Here is a 14,593-nt window from a genome sequence, read left to right as displayed (position 1 = left end):
ATTTATGGACATAACATGCTTACTGAACGTTTTGATTTATCATCAAAGTTCATGATTTCGTACTGTGATCCGGTTTCATGGTATTGTGGCATGGGATTATGACAGCATGTTATCAAATGTCATGCTAGAGAGTTATCTAATAACATAGCATTGTGTCATCATCAGCACAAGCATAGTGATGTTATCTACAATCATGTTATACAGTCATCAGCTATCACCGTGTGCTTATATTAACGGAAGCGTTATCATGTAGCATGTTGTGCTGTAATCAGCATTCTACCTATGTTCGTATTAACTTTCGGGTGGCAACATCAATATTACCATGGTGTTATTTCCTGTCCAGCTGTGTTGCCGTTAACGTTCATGGTATGTTGGCAATGACTGTTATCATGGTGTTATCACCTGTCCAGCCGTTACCATTAACGTTCATGGTATGTTGGCAAAAACTATGTTATCATGCATTTATCACCTGTCCAGCTGTGTTATCATTAACGTTCATGGTGTGTTGGTAATGACTATGTTATCATGGTGTTATTTCCTGTCCAGCTGTGTTGCCGTTAACGTTCATGGTATGTTGGCAATGACTGTTATCATGGTGTTATCACCTGTTCAGCTGTTACCATTAACGTTCATGGTATGTTGGCAAAAACTATGTTATCATGCATTTATCACCTGTCCAACTGTGTTATCATTAACGTTCATGGTGTGTTGGTAATGACTATGTTATCATGGTGTTATTTCCTGTCCAGCTGTGTTGCCGTTAACGTTCATGGTGTGTTGGTAATGACTGTTATCATGGTGTTATTTCCTGTCCAGCTGTGTTGCCGTTAACGTTCATGGTATGTTGGCAATGACTGTTATCATGGTGTTATTTCCTGTCCAGCTGTGTTGCCGTTAACGTTCATGGTGTGTTGGCAATGACTGTTATCATGGTGTTATTTCCTGTCCAGCTGTGTTGCCGTTAACGTTCATGGTATGTTGGCAATGACTGTTATCATGGTGTTATTTCCTGTCCAGCTGTGTTGCCGTTAACGTTCATGGTGTGTTGGTAATGGCTATGTTATCATGGTGTTATTTCCTGTCCAGCTGTGTTGCCGTTAACGTTCATGGTGTGTTGGTAATGACTATGTTATCATGGTGTTATTTCCTGTCCAGCTGTGTTGCCGTTAACGTTCATGGTGTGTTGGCAATGACTGTTATCATGGTGTTATTTTCTGTCCAGCTGTGTTGCCGTTAACGTTCATGGTATGTTGGCAATGACTATGTTATCATGGTGTTATTTCCTGTCCAGCTGTGTTGCCGTTAACGTTCATGGTGTGTTGGTAATGACTATGTTATCATGGTGTTATTTCCTGTCCAGCTGTGTTGCCGTTAACGTTCATGGTGTGTTGGCAATGACTGTTATCATGGTGTTATTTCCTGTCCAGCTGTGTTGCCGTTAACGTTCATGGTATGTTGGCAATGACTGTTATCATGGTGTTATCACCTGTCCAGCTGTTACCATTAACGTTCATGGTATGTTGGCAAAAACTATGTTATCATGCATTTATCACCTGTCCAACTGTGTTATCATTAACGTTCATGGTGTGTTGGCAATGACTATGTTATCATGGTGTTATTTCCTGTCCAGCTGTGTTGCCGTTAACGTTCATGGTAATACTATGCTGGCGATGACTATGTTATCACAGTGTTATGACCTGTCCTGCTGTGTTGCCGTTAACGTTCATGGTAATACTATGCTGGCGATGACTATGTTATCACAGTGTTATGACCTGTCCTGCTGTGTTATCATTAACGTTCATGGTGTGTTGGTAATGACTATGTTATCACAGTGTTATGACCTGTCCAGCTGTGTTGCCGTTAACGTTCATGGTAATACTATGCTGGCGATGACTATGTTATCACAGTGTTATGACCTGTCCTGCTGTGTTATCATTAACGTTCATGGTATGGTGACAATAACTACGTTATGCTTTTATCACCTATCAGTTTGAATTGCCATTAATGTTTATGGTATTGGTAGTGTTAACCAATATATCAGCGTATTATCACCTACCATATTGTGTCATCGACTGACATGGCAATGTGGCATGACGTATAGCATCGTGGTGTTATCAACAATCGTGTTGTGTCATCAACTGACATGTCAGTGTGGCATGGCGTATAGCATCGTGGTATTATCAACAACTGAGCTGTCAGCGTTCACGACATTGCCCAAACTAAATGAGCACAGACTTCTCGACTGCCTTGACGGTATTATACAAATTGGCCTAGATACTTTCATCATTTTCTAAAATTTTGTAATCTATTATAATCTTGCCACACATTCTAGACTTCCAGGGTTGTACTGGTTATATTTGTATCAGAGTTTCTATGACAGTCTAGGGCGATTTATTCAGTGTGTCTACACCCATGCCCACATGATCTGTCGCCTTCAACACTACGGCAAAGACGTGGCAATTTGAAAATGCAATGAAACGAAACACAATTAGATGTAAAATTTAATTCACGACATTCCCATTTACTCTGCTCCTTTAGACCTGACATCTTATTATGTATCACTTGTGTGATTCATAGTACAAGAGGTCTCATACCAGACCCGAACACGTTGGACCCCAAAAAGAGGGGCGTTCTCTTATTTACGTAGGTCTCAATATCACTTGAATACAAATAGGCCCTTTTTGTTTCCCAACCAAACATTTACCTTCCAGTGGAAGAGAAACTGATGTCTCATGCGATCTTGCATTAAAATTCCATTTCACCGACTAATACTGAGTGTGGGGCAGTCTCTAACCTTGCTTCAAGGCTGTTCTGAAACCAATGGATGTACAGCTATTGTATCCTTTAAAGAGTCAAGACTAAGTAAGTGGACAGTACACCAGTCTGTTAGAGGTATATTTATGTTTTTTTAGACATTATCATTTAATTTATTAATTATTGCCCTGGAGACTTGTGCATGTCTAGGCAGGTACAGTGGATCACAGCTTACCTGTACTGTTGTCGGTGACGACAAGGATACGTGGGCAGTGTGGGCTGTACTGTTGTCGGTGACGGCATGGATACGTGGGCAGTGTGGGTTTTGCAAAGAGGGTGCTCAGCTTAGTAGGTAAACACCATGACTGCGGTATCGGTGTTTCCGGCAAACATTGGGTCGTTATTATCCGCCGTTGTTGTGAGTACAAACCATCCAATCTGTCATGTGACGCAAGACGCGACTACATCGGAATGTACCATTCTGTTCTTCATTAGACTCAGAAGGAATGCAAACGTAGATGTCCAAGTTCTGTATTAGTCTTATAGTAATTAGGTGGTGGAACATGGCGCAGCTTTGAATGAGTGTAAACGTGTGCATGTATATTTTATGTTCTTTGGTACACATCTAACATTGTCGTGTAGACCAAATATAGCTTGGAGTGAATGGGTAAGCCAACTTCACTCGTTTGATATACGTCGCAAAAAATGTAATTACGTCTATGAATGAGTATAGCTTCACGTCATTTTAGTATTTCCCGGGATTATACAGACTTGGGAGTGGGCTTTACACCTTGAAAATCAAACCCGGGTGTGTGATGTGAAGTGCTGACTGTCTAACCACAAGGCTACCCCAACTCGTTCACTTCAGTGAACTTTTTTTTCAGTTCGGGTGAAGTTATAGTGCGGGTGACAAAAATATGATGACTGGTAATATTTCTTTTTTTATATAATTTTCATATGGTTCATTCATTCACGTTTGTCAAGCATGACCCATTTTGTCAGAAGCCATATTCAGACATAGACGAACTGATTATTTTCTCTGTCTGCGTTTGGTGTCCGGTCATTTAAACCACTATTTTCTTTAGCCAAAACCTGTGACCGAGATTGGTCTGACAGTAACTGGTTATGCGGAAGGTAGACAATTTCCCAGGTCCATACAACTGAAATACTGAAGGCACAGAACTCAGTTCGCTCTCTTCCACATCCATTTTCCCACATGGCGCTAGTGTGTGTCTAAACTGTGAGCACGATTGAGTTTGAAGCCCCGGAATATGGTTCCTGTTATCAATTATGTATCTATCTTCCGTAACCATGAACATATTAATAGTAGTGAGATGATTTGCTTTCCTGTGGTGGTTTTGGCAGGAACTAGCCGTGAGTCGCAGACGACAAGAAGATGAAGATACGATTCGTCATTGTTTTCATTCATTTGACTCGATTTATCGCTAGTTACTCTTGACCCTTCCGCATACTTGCCCCAGTCAACCATTGTTGAAGATGATGGTGAATATTCGATGAATGACAGCTGAGTCTGCAGAATGTTGCCTGCAATGGTTCGGCCATCTTGGGTGATGTCTCGCGAGACCAAGTCTCATATTCACTCACAGACGAATGAATGAACAAAATCAAATCAGTTTCTTCTGGTTTAAGCGGGTGTCGTGGCGAAGATGACAGGGTTACAATAGAAGGAGAACTATTTGCATACAGGTTGGGATGTTGTTAGGGGTCAGTAGGGATGATCAATCAAGTCGGGGTCCACTGAGGGTTGTCTAGTCTTGGCCTGACGTGGCGTCTGAGATGCAGACTTGGCTCTTTTATGTGTCCCTGTCACAAGGCCTGTTTATCAATTGTGTCAATACAATAGCAATCAAGCTTGATTTGCTCATAAGACAATGCAGCGTCATATCCTCACACAATCAGACCTCAGCTGCTACAGCGAGTTCCTTGTCGACATCTTGAGGAGTACTGACCAGTCAGCTCAAACAGACAAAGCCACGAGGCAAGGACAGACCCCAAATTGTGACACGTGGCGCTGACAATTGGTCGTGTATTCAATTGTTTTTTGTTTTTGTTTTCCACCAGATGACCAATCGTCATTGTTTAACCCTTGATCCATGAACGTCGGAGCGTCTTCTAAGTATGGCGACAGTCAAGACTGTAGTGGGTCTAATTGGGTTAGCAGGTACTTCTAGAACAAGTGTCCTCCCATGTCAGACAGTTGATGACTTATTATCAGGAATAAAAGTCACTAACGTTTCCGAAAATGTCAGGCTGTCCATCCATATGTCGACTTTCGTAATTTCGCAGAAAGTTAACCAATGTAATAGAGGGGTGTCAAGGGAAAATAATATTTAACCCAACGCGACCTATCCCACCGTATTATTAGTATGTGATATCTGGAAGGATTTCTTTGGGGAAAAGTATTCAAATTGCAGGTACTAAAGGAGTAGATGATTAAAAGGATCAGTTCTACATTCAGATGATAACGATCATCAGATCATGACTCAGAGTGAAACATGCATCCGTAAGTCACATTTTAATCATCTGGACACCCAAGACACGCGGACATCGACTTAGCATCGATTTTATGGCAGCAGCGTTTTCAATATCACAAATGAAACTTCAATAAGTGAGTCAGATTGTCGCCAAGTCCAAGGTAATGTTCAAACTAGAACCAGGTCACCCCAATTCCATGAGGCGTAGTAAAAGTGCCTCTTCCCTCTCTAATCCGCTCTGATGGTAGCATGGTTCCATTAATCCAAGCACACTCATGTCCAAAGCTCTATATTGTCTTATCGGCAAGATGGACCCTCTTACACATTGGACTTATTGTCCACAACGCTCATTAGATCGTTACAGCTCGCATTAACCTGGAGACACGGGCCTACATTAAGACTTCTATATCAGGACAGCAGGATGCTTTAAATTGTCTCAATAATCCTTCTCTGTCTGAAATTACTCAAAGCTCCCTGCTTCTTCCTCGCAAGTGAGTGTCGAGAGATTTATGGAGTCGTCTGCCCTCCATGTTCCAGTGGACACATTTGATAGGAAAATCTTCAGTAATCTCGGGCCGGAAGGGTTGCTTGTAGGGCCTGGAAGTGCAGCTAGGCAATATTAACAACTATCTGGGTCGTAATGAGTGGAGGTTTACGGCGTTATGCAACACCGTGCAGAGATCTTTCGATTCACCAGGAAACGCACTCATTGCTGATAGTGTCCACTGTATTGTTGAGGCACAGGAGTCAGTCGCTGCGACGTCTGCTGGTAGTCGGAGGAGCAGGAGTGTTGAAATGCAATCGATGTTGCGAGACCATCTGTAAGAGAACGAAGCAGTCTAATGTTCGTAATTATAACTCAATACTGAAACGGTTATCCGTGGTCGATAATGGAACACAGGGTTTGTGTTTTTGAAGGGAGGATGCATGACAGTAATGAAAATGATTTGTGGGATTAACTAAGTAATGGTGTCACAGTGTGATCGGCATGACTCATGCGTTACTTTGCTTGACAGACTTGATAGGTTGGGATTTCCACTTCAACGGAAGCAGGACTGGTAAGATGGCCTAGTGGTTAAAGCGTTCATTGGTCTTGCCAAGACCCGTGTTCTATTCCCTGCGTGGATATTATGTGTGAAGCCTATTTCCTGTGTCCCCCGCTGGATTAATGGAATATTATCAAAGTCTTTGTTCGGTCACTCAGTGAATCTCATACAGTTGCACCATGGGCGTTACATGTAAACTTTCAGCTCATTTTAACGTATTGTTGTGTCAGGGTATATGGGTCAACTGGATGATCAAATGAGTGAGTGAGTCAGAAATATTCGAGCTTCATGGCGGCGGTCTGTACAAACTCGAGCCTGGACCAGGCAATCCAGTGATCAATACCATGATCATCGATTTACGCAGGATACGATGACCTGTCTGAACCAAGTTAGCGAGCCTGACCACCCGATCTCGTTTCCGCTTTCCGTAGCGACAACAAAACTACAACTCAGTGTTAAACCAGTCCAATCAGCCAGTGAAGTAGATTGGATCTGAAGGCAGCCATAATTCCTGGAACCTGTAACGCACAGCTAGTTGGGTCACTCAATCACAATTTAGTCCCACTGAACAATAACCTAAACCCTCTATGTCCTCAGATTCATGGAATAAACAAGTACTCTCTGGAGACAGTTGAATTCATAAATAAAGGCGCTGGATTTCACTTTAAGACCTAATGCCCGAGGTTGATGGAATATAAGAGCAATGCCATTCACACTTATTGTCAGCTTCACCACAGAGCTTAACACATTACGAACAATTGACAGTATAGATCTCTCCTTAATGTACTTCAGGACAATTCCAAAATGCTGTACCGTCACGAAGACATTCAATGTGATGCCATTTTCCATTCTGTATCCAATTTCTGCCAAGCTAGTGTGACCTAGTTGAACGAATTTGGAATCAAACTGTCCCCAATGACCTGTTCTGGGGGTTCACTGTCAACGGAATATGGACTCCAATGTGTGGTCAAAATGATGTAGGCAGTGTACTGTGTTTATCGTCAACATACTTTCTTTGCTGATATCATTTAGCCACCCAACCAAAGATACAGATCACTCGATGAACAGCGGCATGGAAGATAATGAAGATCATTGGCCCTTGAAAGTAATCGCGATCTGAGGATGATGAATTCATGATGAATTCGTTCTAACAATGGTTATTATTTACTAAATGCTTTGCGATTTGACGAGTGACCCTTTTAACGCAGACCAAATCAAAAAATGGAATTTCTGCTCAAGGGATCTGTATATTTTCATGTTATATTCCCGTTACTGTTAACACTCAGTGAAGCGATACCTACTGTGCATACTAGTCACTTAACTTCATTGAAGTTAATCTAGTATTTCTGGACATACAAAGTTTGTATTACAGATACGTAATCTCCAACCAACCGTGTGACACATCAGAGTGCTTTAAGAAGACGTTGGTGAGTTCACACAAGGCTGTTAAAACTACCCACGGGACAAAACGCATTCGTTGAATATATTTGCATTCAAAGTCAATTTTCCTCAGCATATAAGATCAGATATGGCATGACGTGTTACCTTTTCGTGGCAGTGAGGCAGTCAGTTTTAGAATGTAGGCGTGTCCATTGCTATTTCTTACACAATGTCTGTGAATCACACCGAATAAAGAATTGGCAGGTTATTGGCTGGACCACCATGAAATAGCAGTTTGGAAAACCTAAACTGTCAGAGGAAGTACATTAAATAAGAGGCCCGCGTCAATATACTTGTAACTGTCTGTCGAGTGTTCATGCAACAATGTACATTTCTCCTCAAACCACCAACAATTACCCAAACCCAGAAAATTAACAGTCGTTTTCCTATTGTAGCTCTGTCAGGCCACGTCACAAAGGTGTCATTTTCGGATCAAGACGTTTGTCCTATTACCGAAGGCTTCCTAACAAGGAACCAGACCAACACACTTCGCTAATAACAGACCCCCTCGTTACGTTATGTCATGCAGATGACTGGCGTAAGTAAGAATAGGGTTAGGGTCCGAGAACCACCAGCGGCAGGGTAAAATGAATCTAGTCTGAATCCTTTAGTCGCATCGATGCACTGTACAAATTATGGCTTTGATGTAGGCTTTCGTTTTAGGTTAGCGGTAGTTGCAAAGCTTTGAACACATGTATTTGTGTCAGTTTCGTCATTTAACAGCCAATCAAACAAGCTTTTTTGAGTTTATGCGTGTGTCGAGCAATTATGATTGGTTTTCAATGGAGAGGATGTTGCGTGCGGGCCGGTCTTAAAAAGACGGGATAAACCACAGATAGGAGCACCCTTAAATTATGTTAGATTTCAACAATTACGCTGGTAATAAAAAATATATTTCAAAGAACGCACTCATTGGGACCAGGAAATTGTAATGGCACATCTCTCAACTCAGACACGAGCTAAAGAGACAAGTGTGTAAGGTGAGGTGGGGTGTGGTGAGGTGAGGTGAGGTTAGGTGATAAGGGGTTTGACAGAATACCTTCTCGGACATAGCTAGGTGCATGAAACGACTGTATGACTGGTTGTACAGCACGAATGAATGTTTTAGGTGCTAGCCGACTGCAATACCATCATGCAGTTTAACATGGATACTCCACTCAGATCCAGAGTGCTGACGCCAGGCAAACCGGGACTAGTCCACGTGTTATTTCCCCAGCGCCGAATGCAGAATCCGCGAGTGTCTGTCAAAAACGTAGATTGGTATAACGTTGTCAGGGGTTCGAACGACCTTTGTGCTCTCCCGACTAACTCTTTTGAATAAATCTATCACACCATACATTTGTTGGGAATGTATTAGATATGCACAAGCCCCAAGTTCATCATTTATATTGCACCTTCTCGCGACACTATTTGTTCGCACACGTGCATGCGTGATCAAGTAAGTGTAGGGAGTATGAGTTTGCTCAATCATTAAAGTGCTATCACTAAATGATCTAGACTACCCAAAAGCATTTGACAACATGGTTTTTGACTACCTGTGTCGTATTGCTCTGACACTAGTACATCCGTATTCTTTGATGTTCAAGGCACAGGTATCTTTATCATAATAATGAAAATATCGATACGGCAAAGTAGCGGAGTACATATCCGTGACGTATTATGGGGGGTGGAATGAGAAATCAATAAAACCACCGAGTCCACTCTTCTATTCATTGCCCTGAACATATCTGTGCAAAGATTTTAATTTTCTTCCTCCCAGTTTTCCCTTAATGTCATACAATATACCCAGCATGTTCATCCCTTGATGTTTACCTGCTACAGTGACTGGGGTATTGTAATATGGGCGCCAAGAAACATGCAGGACTGAAATTATTGGATCAAAGCAGTTGCATTCTGAAACTAACGACAAAAGTCTATTTGTTATCATAAATACTATGATGAAGTCTGCATATCTGTGTAGCCCGCCATCTTGTGTATTGTATGTGCATCCTGTGACGATAACTAACCTTGACCTTTACACCATCATGGCTTCATGTTCAGCCCTATTCGTAAGGCTTGGTGAAGAAATTATCCATCCACTGAAGTTACTCTCCTGAGCGATATATATATTGAGGTCAGCGACGAATAGGACCGATGCACAGTTACCATTGATATCCAACAAAGACATAACATACTAACTCGCAGTGTTATCTCTTTAATTCCGAGGAAGAGTAAGAGCAGGTACAATCTTTGAACGCCTTTTGGTATAACACGAGCAGGGATCGAACCACCGACTATCTCTCACTGGGCAGACACTCTATCATCTAAACCACGGTCCATTCAGAACAGATCCGTAATCCTGTGTGTCTGTTACCCGGATGTTGTTGATATTATAATCACGCACAAAAAATTACATTCATTGCCTCCTTAATCCATCTGTCCCTCAATAACAGAATTTATATCCTCGATGCGAATATAACGTGCTCGGGGTAAAGGAAACAAGTTGTTGTCAAACAGTATTTCTTTTAAAGAAAACCTACAAGCATAGTTTTTGAAACCTCACCTTTTATCGACCAGGCAGTTGGCCGTTAGTATTTTGTAGATAAGACGTAACATCTACAAAATGCGATCGCTAGCACCCTTTTATCGTAGACATACTTGACATGTTTGAAATTCCTCCCTAATTAAGAAGAATAATTCAAGTTAAATACACATAGCTAAGAATTCGGGCTAAAGATCTCGGCAATTTTGGTTTGTTTTGTAAACAGTCTGAATATTTGAAAAACGTTAAGAAAGAGATCATGGTCTGAACGAACGTAACGCCCATTCCACGTGCGCGGTGATTAACGTGCAATGCGGGTCTGCGTGCGCGTCAATATCTACGATGTTGACAGTGAGCGCTTCTTGTTTTGTTTGTATTTTACACATTGAAAGAAGGTCAGAAGCTTTGACACTACAAACAACGCCTGAAGTGTTCAATTAGCCTCCCCAGCTGTTACTACGAGACGCCTATTTACAACTGTCCTTTGCGTTAAATCTGTCCCGTTATGGGCTTAATGGAAAAGAAGGCACCCCTGTTAGAACGACCTCTCAACAGCGCACGAGCACGGGGCATAGGTGAACGCTAGAAAAACGCATTTGAAAGACTGTAGTTTGCAGAGGAAAGTGTGGGTTTAGTGGTTGTGTTGGTTAATTACTGCACTGATGCCCAGTGAATTTATCTCACCATAGGTTGAATTCCATTAAAATTCGTTAGGGCACAATGTAAGAGCGTTGCACATAGCATCAAGACAATATGTCTATTTGAATGATGGCATGGTGAGTGGACTCGGGAGTTAGTGAGTGTAGTTAGCTTCATTTAAGCATGTCATTGTTGTCCGAGTCTGGACCCAAAAAACCAAGAAGAAAGCTCTTTTAACTTCTTTCTTCATTGGGAGCAGTTGCTTTAAGCGTTCGCTCGTCACGTGGAAGACCCGGGTTCGATTCCCTACTTGGATACGGCGCGTGATATTGCTGGAATATTTGTACACGGCGGCTTAAAACCATATTCATTCGCTTGCTGTCTACCCTTTTCGCGAAAATCTTACTTCATTGTTGTTATCTCTCGTCGTTATCTTTTCCACTAATGCAGTAATAGCAATATATGTAGTCCAGTCCATTAAGAACGAAAACGTCTTATCACATATGTACGTCGAAAGCTGAGGTCGGTTACAGTAATTATAGCCACTGCACCGTTGATTATAGTCACCGTAGTTTGCGAGCCGACGATACATGCATACATTGAGAGATAAAGAAAGGTTCGCAAGAGATGAGACTGATGGTCTTTGTTGAAGAGACACTGTACAGCGGTATTAATGCCCACGTCTTCCGATGTTATCCAGATGGTATTAGGTGCAAGGTGTGCATGGGGCGGCGTGATCACCCCTCGCTGTAATTGAGAGAGGTGTGTTGAGCGTGAAATACGATTGGGTGTCCATGCTGTTCACTTAGTAGTGTGATAGCGATCGAATACGTTGCGAGTTTGTGCTACTTCTGATTGAATCTTGACGACACTGGGTGCAAGGTGTATTTTATGTTAACGTCAATAGGTGGGATGATTGCTGGAAAAATATGGTCAGCTATGGGCTGATTATAGGGTTCAAGGTCTTGGTATTGTGTTGTGTGGTGTGATATGATGTGGCGTGGCGTGGCGTGGCGTGGCGTGAGTGCGTGATCATGTCTTAACTTCACACAACGCACGGTTGCGATATCACAGGAATACTCTCATTTGTCGACTTACTTCAACATTTCTTCTAAAGAGAATTCAAACTTTTATCTATCTTGACATTCAACATATTTACCCTTCCCCACAGTTGAGTTAGATTATAATGAAATCTCGACTCAAAAAATAATTATACATTCCCTTCCAAAACAGGGCTATTCTTGTCTTTTCTGTCTTCTTATCAAGGTGCTAGTGGCTATGTATACAAACGACGACACTTCCTGAAACCTGTCACATTTTGAGCTCTAAGTGACACTCGCTCCAGTGACACTGTTTTGATCACGATAACCTCACGATAGCACTGACTTGAAAGTTACCTTTTGAATGAACGTTATCTTCTTCGATAGCTACGAATGCTATCCACAATGTGCTCCAAATGCACTAAAATGAGGATAATTTTAACACGTAGAAATTCTTGTTTGGGGGCGTAAGTTCCTGTGTGCCATAGCAATGACCTGAAAACAGTGTTATGGTCTCTTTGCCCAGTAATAGTCTCGGAGATAAATATATTTTCACAGAAAAACACGTTCTTTGATTATCTTAGTATAATATATTGAAAAGGAGCGCGTCATTCTCGAAGCTTTCTGTGTCCTGAAGCTGCAGTAATAAAGACTTCTCAAAATTATAGACGTATTATGTATGTATGATTGTTTCAGGTCTGTATGCTCAGTCTGTTCGCTGTCTACAGTAAGTCACTGAAAACATTCATTTGACATAAGTACTAGTGTTATTGTTTGATAGAATAGTATGTCCTACGCTGTGGAATCAAGGAAATTAGACATGCTTTACGTCCATCTCAATGGCCTTAGCCTTTTACTGAAAGAGATCCTGTCTTGGTAGAGGAGTATCTCTTATCCAAAGTTAACTATCAGACTTAACTGGATCTGGTTGAAACGATGTGTGACATTATTGCGTATCATCGTGACCTATGACATCTTTAGTCATGGTTTCACCATAGAATTGTCTTTGTCAGGCATGATAATGTCGTTCACATTCATGTATTGATGGATGTGTGCAACTACTTACTCACTCACCAAAACTCGCCCACTCTCATTCATTCATTCATGAACTCACTCAAACTTGCTCGCTATATAACTCACTCACTCATCCACTCTCACACTCACACATTCAGTTCTGTCGAGTCGAGTGCCAACCAAAGTCTTTACCTTCTATATTCAAATGAGTGGTATTGGCGGAGAAGCATCGGTCACCCATAAGACTGTTTCCACCATTTTGTCTCTTGACCGTTGAAGGGCTTCGTCACCCAGATAGGACCTGGTATGTACATTCGTCATGGAAAACACCGCCTGACATGTTGATCCACTTAATAATCATAATATACCGGGAGACGTCAAACCAATATGTCCTGCGGTGGTGTAAAGAATCGGATTCGTTGGACTGGCATGATGTATCAGCTGCGCAGTCGCCCTGGGCACTAGGGCATCAACTATACGGGCAACACGTGACATAATTTTCGTCGTTGATTGGCCGTAGCAACGAAAGTGTGAAAAAATGCCAAATCTCAGCAACAAGATATACCCAGAGGAAACAACACATGATAATAGAATACGAGATTATAAGCTTAAGGTAGATCACATCTTAAACCGATAACTCGCAAGATGGATTAGATACTTAGCTTTAATGGATTATTAGGAAAAACGTAAATCTGGCTAACCAGGATCATAAATCGGGTTGGACATAATGTGTGAAGACTTTGTCTGGGAACAATGCAACATAATCACAGGTTATGTATACTTGTAATTTCTTTTGCAGCTTTGATGACGTCATGGGAGTTTATTTTTTCCACTTCCGTGATTAATGGACAAGTTAACAAGCATCACATGGTTCTCCATAACATGTTCACGTAACGATAACAGCACCGGTTTTTGATGAAAAACACAGAAAAGCAAAGACGACAAAAAAAAATCATCCTCCCGCACATGGTCCATCATTCTCCTGAATTAGGTCACTAGGTACGAGCATTTGGCAAAAATGGCGCCAGTGTTATGCATTCTAATATTTAATACGATGTGTCTTTTCCCACTTAAGATGAAATATGTTCGGAAGGCGGTCTGCAATTATGATTAAATACAAATTGAGTCGATTAAGATGCCGTAGTCTCATTTGGCACGTTATTTTCGAGGAGTTGAAGGTGATGACGTCATCTTGTCACGTGGTCATCACAACCCAGCTGCAGAACTGGGCTATGTCATTGATTTTTTTAAAGACGTTATTATCTCCAGCAATCGCGGCTCGATTAACGAAGCGTACACGGTATAACGCTAACTAATGAAATAACAGACGTGATTTAACGAAAGAAGCAATTGAGAATGTAAGAGGGTTCTTTTTTCCACAATACGTCTAAGTCTCGCGAGATAACGCTGACTCCGTTGCCCTTGTAGGGACATTATATACCTCATTAAGTCCTTCGTAAAGCATGAAATGTTGAATATGCGAAGAGCACTTACCCCACACTTTCGCGTTATGATATTACATTATGTAAACATAAGCATATGCGTAATTTTTCAGTTAGATGTCAAAACAAAGGCGATATTATGACACTTGAGACGATTCTACCGCACTGTTTCTAAAGTCGTCAGAAATGTGATCAAAGGTCA

At 41.6% G+C, this 14,593-nt stretch overlaps 1 long non-coding RNA gene across 1 annotated transcript; it reads right to left on the bottom strand.

Moving 5' to 3' along the window:
- Positions 1–3,687: 3,687 nt before the first annotated feature.
- Positions 3,688–13,412, bottom strand: LOC137295045 (uncharacterized). The gene is made up of 2 exons (XR_010957558.1): positions 13,142–13,412; positions 3,688–6,068 (listed from the first exon to the last, which is right to left on the bottom strand). It is a non-coding gene; the product is annotated as an uncharacterized lncRNA (long non-coding RNA).
- Positions 13,413–14,593: the final 1,181 nt, after the last annotated feature.

The sequence above is a fragment of the Haliotis asinina genome, chromosome 8 (assembly GCF_037392515.1).
Source record: "Haliotis asinina isolate JCU_RB_2024 chromosome 8, JCU_Hal_asi_v2, whole genome shotgun sequence".
NCBI lineage: Eukaryota > Metazoa > Mollusca > Gastropoda > Lepetellida > Haliotidae > Haliotis > Haliotis asinina.
Note: the sequence above shows the minus strand (reverse complement) of the source record. Positions and strands in the feature narration are given on the sequence as shown.